We start from the raw sequence: 9,890 nt of genomic DNA, 5'->3' as shown, positions 1-9,890 counted from the left end.
GAAACAAAGCCATAAAACCAACTCCCAAAGAACAACCTGGGGATAATCAGAAAAATGAGGAAATCTTATCTCAGAATGTGCTATCTGTGCTGGGCAGCCTTATCTCATCCTATGGTTAAACATTCTTGACATAGGAATTCAGACCACAGACCATCTGTGACCTCTAGCACCTACCAATGTAAATTTAGGAGACCATCCGCCACCAGGAACAGCAGTGAACCAGCAGTGAGCCGGGGACACAGGACTGGAAAAGCGGTGGTCCAGCGACAGATCCACAGGACTGTCGAGGAGGCATTCCCACTAGCCTGGGTGCAGAGAGATCTCTGCTGAGCTAGCAAAAAAGTGCAATCCCCCAGTTCCCCCTCCCCACCCCAGCTTGCTTCAGGGAACCAGTAACCCAGCATCAGGCTATTCCCAGCCGGACAACACAGAGTGAAGAACGTGCACTCAGACCATCCGCAGTGATCCATCAGTGAGCCAGGGACACAAGTCTGGAACAGCGGTGAGCCAGCTGTGATCCAGCGGTGATCCAGGGACACAGGACTAGAACAGCAGTGAGCCAGCGGTGATTCAGGGACACAAAACTGACAAGATGGCAAGAGGAAAGGGAAAGAACGTACCCCAGTGAAACCAAAACAAACTGGCAACACCAGTACCCAGCTCTCCCATCACAGCAAACAGCAGAATGACAAACACTCCAGAAAAAGAAGATACAGACCTAAAATCATACCTCAAGATGATAGAGATCCTTAAACAAGAACGGGAGGAAAAGCATAAAGAATTAGAAGCTTTTAAAGAGGAAACAAGAAAAACACTCAAAAGAACACAAAGAACTAGAGGAAAACAGAACCAAAGAGATGAAGGAATGGAAGAAGGAATTTAAAATGGAAATTGACACAATAAACACTAAAAGAGATAACGCTAGAGGGAGAAAACCTAAAAATAAAATCAGGAGTCACAGATGCAAGCCTTTCCAATAGACTGCAAGAGATGGAAGAGAATCTCAGGGGCTGAAGACAACATTGAAAAAATAAACAAAACAGTCAGAGAAGTTGCAAAAACCAAAAAGCTCCTAACCCAAAATGTCCAGGAGACCCAGGATGCAATGAGAAGACCAAACTGAAGGATAATAGGAATAGAAGAGGGCGAAGAATGTCAACTAAGAGGCACAGTAAATATCTTCAACAAAATCATAGAAGAAAACTTCCCTACCCTTAAGAATGAGATGACCATGAGCATAAAACAAGCCTATCGAACTCCAAATAGATTAGATCAGAAAAGAAATTCCTCCTGACACATTATAGTCAAAAACGCCAAGTGCCCAAAGGAAAGAAAAAATATTAAAAGCAGTAAGGGGAAAAGGCCATGTAACATATAAAGGCAGACCAATCAAAATCACACCCGATTTCTCATCGTAGAGTATGAAAGCTAGAAGAGCCTGGACAGACATTATGCAGACCCTAAGAGAGCACAGGTACCAAACAAAGTTGCTATACCCAGCAAACCTCTCAATCACCATAGATGGAGAGACATATTCCAAGACAAAACTAAATTTACACAATATCTGACCACAAACCCAGCACTACAACGAATTATAGGGGGAAAAGCCAATACAACGAGGGGAACTACATCCTAATAAAAACAAGAAAACTTCTAAGCAAGAAAACCAAAAGAAAAAAAACATACAGGCACAACTCAACCTCCAAAAGCAAAAATAGCAGGAAACAGCAACCACTATTCCTTGATATCTGTTAACATAAATAGACTCAATTCCCCAATAAAAAGACATAGGCTATCAGACTGGATACATAAACAAAACCCAGCAATTTGCTGCATACAGGAAACTCATCTCAGAGACAAAGACAGACGCTATCTCAGAGTAAAAGGGTGGGAAAAAACCATCCAAGCAAATGGCCCCAAGAAGCAAGCTGGACTGGCCATTCTAATATCGAATAAAGTAGATTTTCAACCAAAAGTTATCAAAAAAGATAAGGAAGGACACTTTTTACTCATTACAGGGGAGATTTGTCAGGAGGAACTCTCAATCCTTAACATATATGCTCCAAATACAAAAGCACCCACATTCATAAAAGAAACCCTACTAAAGCTCAAAAAATACATTTCACCCCACACAATAATAGTGGGAGACCTCAATACCCCACTCTCACCAATGGACAGGTCAGGGAAACAAAAACTGAACAAGGACACTGTAAAACTAGCAGAGGTTATGAACCAACTGGAATTAACGGATATCTACAGAACATATCATCCTAAAAAAAAAAAAAAAAAAAGAATACACCTTCTTCTCAGAATGTCATGGCACCTTTCTCAAAAATTGACCACATAATCCGTCACAAAACAAGCCTCAATCGATATAAGAAGATTGAAATACTCCCATGTCTAAGATCACCATGGTCTAAGGCTGGTCTTTAACAACAACAAAGACAACAAAAAGCCCACATACACATGGAAACTAAACAAAACTCTATTAAAGGATATCAGGGTCAAAGAAGAAATAAAGAAAGAAATTAAGGATTTTCTAGAATTCAATGAAAACAAAAACACAACATACCCAAACCTATGGGATGCAATGAAAGCAGTACTGAGAGGAAAACTCATAGCTCCGAGTGCTTCCAAAAAGAAACTGGAGAGAGCATACATCAGCAACTTGACAGCACAGCTCAAAGCTCTACAACAAAAGGAAGCGTATACACCCAAGAGGAGTAGATGACAAGAAATAATCAAACTTAGGGCAGAAATAGACCAAATAGAAACAAAAAGAACCATTGAAAGAATCAACAAAACCAAGAGCTGGTTCTTTGAGAAAATCAACAATATTGATAAACCCTTAGCCAGACTAACTAGAGGGCAAAGAGAGTATCCAAATTAACAAAATCAGAAAGGAAAGTGGAGAAATAACAACTGAAACTGAGAAAATTCAAGAAATCAGATCCTACTACAAAAACCTATACTCAACAAAACTGGAAAATCTGGAGGAAATGAATAAATTCCTAGACAGATACAAGATACTAAAGTTAAATCAGGACCAGGTAAACCACCTAAATAATCCCATAACACCTAAAGAAATACAGGCAATCATCAAAAGCCTCCCAACGAAAAAGTCCAGGTCCAGATGGGTATAGGGCAGAATTTTATCAGACATTTATTGACAACATAATATCAATACTCTCCAAATTATTCCACAAGATAGAATCAGATGGAACACTATCTAACTCATTTTTTGAGGCTACAATAACCCTCATTCCTAAACCACACAGAGACCCTACAAGGAAAGAGAACTTCAGACCAATCTCACTTATGAACATTGATGCAAAAATACTCAACAAAATCTTTGCAAACTGAATCCAAGAACACATCAAAACGATCATTCACCATGATCAAGTAGGCTTTATCCCTGGCATGTAGGGATAGTTTAACATATGGAAATTGATCAATGTAATCCACCATATAAACAAACTCAAAGAGAAAAACCACATGGTCATCTCACTAGATGCTGAGAAAGCATTTGACAAAATTCAACACCCCTTCATGTTAAAGTCTTGGAAAGAACAGGAATCCAAGGCCCATACCTAAACATAATAAAAGCAATATACAGCAAACCAACAGCCAACATCAAACTTGACGGTGGGAAACTTGAAGCAATCCCACTAAAATCAGGGACTCGACAAGGCTGCCCACTCTCCTCCTACCTATTCAACATAGTACTGGAAGTCCTGGCTGGAGCAATTAGATAGCAAAAGGAAATCAAAGGTATACAAATTGGAAAGGAAGAAGTAAAAACATCACTATTTGCAGATGACATGATAGTGTACTTCAGTGACCCCACAAATTCCACCAGAGAACTCCTACAGCCGATAAACAAGTTCAGCAAAGTGGCTGGATATAAAATTAAGTCAAACAAATCAGTAGCTTTCCTATATTCAAAGGACAAACATGTGGTGAAAGAAATTAGGGAAAAGATACCCTTCACAATAGTCACAAAAACTATGAAATATGTTGGCGTGACTCTAAGCAAGTGAAGGACCTGTATGACAAGAACTTCAAACCTCTGAAGAAGGAAATCGAGGAAGATCTCAGAAAATGGAAAGATCTCCCATGCTCATGGATTGGAAGGATCAACAAATTAAAAATGGCCATCTTACCAAAAGCAATCTACAGATTCAATGCAATCCCCATCAAAATTCCAACCCAGTTCTTCATTGAGTTGGAAAGAGCAATGTGCAATTTCATATGGAACAACAAAAGACCTAGAATAGCAAAATCCATCCTCAACAACAAGAAAACATCTGCGGGAATCACTATCCCTGACCTCAAGCTATATTACAAGGCAATTGTGCTGAAAACTGCATGGTACTGGTACAGAAATAGGCATGTGGATCAATGGAATAGAATAGAAGATCCAGAAACGAGCCCTCACATATATGGTCACCTGATTTTTGACAAAGGAGCTGTAAGCATTCAATGGAAAAAGGACAGCCTATTCAACAAATAGTGTTGGTCCAACTGGCACTCAGCATGCAGAAGAATGAAAATAGACCCTTTCTTATCTCCTTGTACAAAGCTCAAGTGTAAGTAGATCAAAGATCTCCACACTACACCAGGTACACTGAAACTATTAGATGAGAAAGTAGGGAAAACCTTAGAACTCATAGGCACAGGAGAAAATTTCCTGAACAGAACATAAATGGCTTGAGCTTTAAGGTCAAAGATTGACAAATGGGACTTAATGAGTTTGCAAAGTTTCTGTAAGGCTAAGGACATTGTCAAGAAAACAAAACGGCTGCCAACAGAATGGGAAAAGATATTTACCAAGTCCACATCAGATAGAGGCCTAATATCCAAGGTATACAAAGAACTCAAAAAGCTAGACACCAGAGAATCCAACAACCCTATTAAAAAATGGGGTACAGACTTAAAAAGTTCTCAATCAAGGAATATCGAATGGCTGAGAGACATATAAGGAAGTGCTCAACATCCTTAGCTATCAGGGAAATGCAAATCAAAACAACCCTGAGATTCTACCTCACACCAGTCAGATTGGCCAAGATCCAAAACTCGGATTACAACAGATGCTGGCGAGGATGTGGAGAAAGAGGAATACTTCTCCACTGTTGGTGAGGTTTTAAACTGATACAACCACTCTGGAAATCAGTCTGGCGATTCCTCAGAAAATTGGATATAGTACTACCTGAAGACCCAGTTATTCCACTTCTGGGCATATACCCCAGAGATGCTCCAACATACAACAAAGACACATGCACCACAATGTTCATTGCAGCTCTATTTATAATAGCCAGAAGCTGGAAAGAACCCAGATGTCCTTCAGTAGATGAATGGATAAAAAAATTGTGGTACATTTACACAGTGGTGTACTCAGCTATCAGAAACAATGACTTAACAAAATTCTTAAGATGGATGCATCTAGAGAATATCATCCTGAGTGAGATAACCCAGTCACAAAAGAACAGACTTAATATGCAGTCACTGATAATGAGATACTAACCCCAGAAAACTCTGAACACCCCAGAAACAACTCACAGACTGTGTGAAGTTCAAAAAAAAGATAGTATATTTTAATTAAAATAGAACTGTATCACATCCCTTTTCCTTCCTAGTGCCCCTCCCAGTTTCTCTCCTATCCCCTCAAATTAATAACTTTGTTTCCAATATTATTGTTACATATATACATATGTTTATGTATATGTACCCACAAATACTTAATTACAACCTTAAAAAAATAAACTAATAAATGAATATTGCTTAAAATAGAGGCTCTTGCAGAAAAAAAAATTATATTACCTCATACTTCTAGAGAGTCCTCACCCCCCACCCCTGTTCCCTATAAGGCCTGTGTGCCTTTGTCCGAGGTCCTACCCTTTCAAAAAAGGTAGACTTTCTGCATGCTGGTTGTTTCTGCAGAACACTCTGTCTTTGCATTCTGAATCTGGGGTCTTCAGCAGTTTCAGACCATTACAATTTCTTTATTGTTTGCTTGTTTACATCCCAAGCACTGTCCCTCATCCCGGTCCCCTCTCACTGAGACCTTTCCCCATCCATCTTCCCTTCTCTGAGAGGGTGGGCTCTCACAGAGTACCCTGGGTATCCTCACATCCTGCCATCAAGTCTTCAAGGGATTAGGCACATCCTCTCCCACTGAGGCCAAACAAATCAGCCCTGTTGGCTAATGGATAGTACAGTCAGGCTACAGCTTTAGGTAGAGCCTCTGCTCCAGTTATTAGGGGGACTACATAGAGACCGTTCCTGTTTTTTTAGAGGGGGAGAGCAAAATAGTGCCAGAGGTCTCATTCTAGACAATGTATGTTCTTTGGTTGGTGGCTCAGTCTCTGAGAGTTCCCAGAGGTCCTCCTGTAGGGATCCCATCCCTTTCTGTCTTCCCAACTGTTCCATAAAAGTCTACTACCTCTGTCCAGTGTTCGATTATGGGTATCTGAGTCTGCTTTAGTCAGCTGCTGAGTGGAGCCTCTCAGAGGACAGTTATGCTAGGCTCCTTCTATAGGCACAACAGACTATCAATAGTGTTAGGGCCTAGTGCTTGCCAATGGACTGGGTTTCAGTTTGGGTTGATTATTGGTTGGCCATTCCTTCAGTCTCTGTTCCCTGCATTTTTTTTTTTTTTTTTAGACAGGACAAATTTTGGGTCAAAAGTTTTCTGGGGAGGTTGGTGTACTTATCCCTCTAACTAGGGGTCCCAAGGACTGATATCCAAAATATATGAAGAACTCAAGAAGGCTCTAGCAAACTAAATAACCCAATTTAAAAAAATGGGGTACAGAGTGAAACAGACTTCACAGAGGAAACTTGAATGGCTAAGACATACTTTTAAAAAATGCTCAACATCTTTAGTCATCAGAGGAATGCAAATCAAACAACCCTGAGATTCCTATCTTACACAAATCAGAATGGTTAAGATCAAAAACTCAAGTGACAGCACATGCTGGTGAGGACTAGCAAAGGGGACACTCCTCCATTGCTGGTGGAAGCACAAATTCATACAACCACTCGGGAAATCAGTGTCATTTTCTCAGAAAATTGAAAATAGTTCTATGTGGATTGATGTCACTCCAGTTCTACCTGAAAACTCAGCTACACTGCTCCCAAATATACACCCAAAAGATGCCCCAACACACCACACCGACACTTGCTCCACTATGTTCATAGCAGATTTCTTCATAATAGCCAGAAACTGGAAAACAACCCAGATGTCCCTCAACCAAAGAATGGATACGGAGAATGTGTTTTCTTTACACAATGGAATACTATTTAGCTATTAAAAACACAGACATGAATTTTGCAGGTCAATGGTTGGAACTAGAAAATATCACCCTGAGTGAGGTAACCCAGACCCAAAAATGACATGCATGGTATATATTCACTGTTAAGTGGTTATTATTCATAAGCATCAAATACCTGTGAAATAGCCACAGACCCAAAGAAGTTAGACAAGGAAGGCCCAAGGGAGAAGGCTTGAATCACACTTAGGAGGAGAAAGAGAAGAGTCATAGGAGGCAGAGGGAGGGAAGAAAGCGGGTGGGAGACTGGAGGGAGAAGGAAATGGGGGCAGGCTTGGGGAGAGACAGGAGAGTGAACCAGAGGGCCAGGAGAATGAATAGAAATCTGCATCTGTGCAGGATAGGGGCAGGGAGAATCTTTAGGAAGTTCCAGAGACTTGAGATGGGGGAGGCTGCCAGGGGTCAATGCAGGTGACCTTAGCTGAAATGCCTAACAGTGGGAATGTGAAACCTGATGAGGCTCACATTGTTCTTAACATGGTGTAGTGGCTATTTCTGGTTGTCAACTTGACTATATCTGGAATGAACCACAATCCAGAATTGGCTCACCTTTGATCCTGATCTTGAGGCTGAGAGATACAAGTTACTGACCTGGATCTTGGCATGGAGATCTTGAGGCACAGTGGCTATGAATCACAGGACACTGAGGCAAGGAGATCTCCAAGCTCAAGGTCATTTGGGACAAAGCAAGTCCCAGATCCAGGCATGGTGGTACACAACTTTAGTCTGGGACACGCCTTCTGTTGGAGACCTACAGAAGGACATTGGAAGAGGGAAGGCTCTTTCCCTTCCCCTGCTTGCCTTGTGGGACTCAGCAACTGCTAGATCCTTAGACTTTCACTCGAAGCTGCTGCTGACCATTGTTGGGGAGTTGGACTACCGACTGTAAGTCTCCAACAAATTCTCTTACTATATAGAGACTACCCATAATTTCTGTGACTCTAGAGAACCCGGACTAATACATTCTCCTTAGTGCCTCTCAGTGACAGGGCACGTATAAAACAGACTGGTAACATCAGGCTTTGAGTTGGGAAATATTCCCAAAGTAATTTCTGCAGTCTTTAAAAATAAGTCCTGTATTAGCTAGGGTTCTCAAACAAACATGACAGAATATTTGTGTTAAAGGGGGTTTCACAGACTGGCTTACAGGGGTTGTCAACTACACTGATGACAGCAAGAAGGAGATCTGCTAGCTATTCGGCTTAACTGGAGCTCTGAGGATTCTTGAAGAGCTGTTGAACTAAAGTTTATATTGGAATCCTAAGGAAGTTCAGTCTACCACCAACCACTGCATTACCAGCAAGAGTGAGGGCAAAAAAAAAAAGGAATCTTTTTTTAGGTCCTGTGCTGTGGGCTGCCACCAGAAGCTGTGGCCGAGGTTCAGGGGTGGGTCATCCGTTTAAATGATCCATTTATGAAAAATCGCTCAAGGGACCCTAGAGTTTTTGTTGATTCCAGATGTAATCAAATTGATGGTCAATATTACCATCACAACTGTAATGTAATCACAACTGGAAAGTCTTTTGTTGAAATCAGGTGTGTAAATGATGGTAGAAATACAGTAAATAATCCCCTCTATCTATACAGACTACTTTCCTATACAAACATAGTAGTAAAGTTGAAGTTACAACTTCTGTATACTAAGAGATATTGTCAATAATAATCAATTCAAACTATCCGGTTATTTACTAATAAACTTGTCAGAACCACCACTACATACGTTGGAGCCACCAGATGCATTAAGTAAAATAAAAGGTGTCTAGAACAGGGACAGCAATATAAAAAGTTTATCTGCACACAGTTATTAACAGACCAATGGCTAATGGCCAGAACAACTGCACATATACAGTGAACAAAGGAGGGTGACATTCCGGGCAGAGTAATTGACAGTGGTATGAGATTTTATGTTCACAATAGTGTACAACTTAAAGCCGATGCACTGTTTAATTCTGGAATTTTGGATGTAATACTTCCAGATGATGGTTGACTATGAGTAAATGAAGCTACAGAAAGTGAAACCATGAGTAAGGGGGGCTGTTCTATGCTGTGAACATGACTTGATGCAGAATTCAAAGGGGGAGTGAAGCACACACAAAGGCACGCTGATGAGGGAGTCCGGAAGGTGGAGAGCAAGGGGGAAAGATTGAGAAGAAAACAGAGGGGGGGATTTAGTTTAATTTCTGTGACTGTCAGCTAGTTGTGAGACCCTTGAACAGCTTAGCATACTCTTAAGTTCTTAGATGTCTATTATACAAGGCTAATAGGGGATGTTCCTGTCTCCTTGATCGTAGAGGTTTGGGAGAACCAAATAAATCTTAATTCATTAAACTCCCACTGTGTGTATTAAGCTTAATATTAATATATTAATATCATGTTATATCTAACACTAATGTATAATATATAAATATATAGAATGTATTATAAAACATACTTTCTTACAGATACTAATATATATACAAATATATACTTCCTTATATAACAAATATATTATGTACATTATATTATAAAATATATTAGTATATTAGGATGCATTATAACATTATATAACATTAATATGTG

The sequence above is a fragment of the Micromys minutus genome, assembly GCF_963924665.1.
Source record: "Micromys minutus genome assembly, chromosome: 22".
NCBI lineage: Eukaryota > Metazoa > Chordata > Mammalia > Rodentia > Muridae > Micromys > Micromys minutus.
This window is presented reverse-complemented; position numbering follows the sequence as displayed.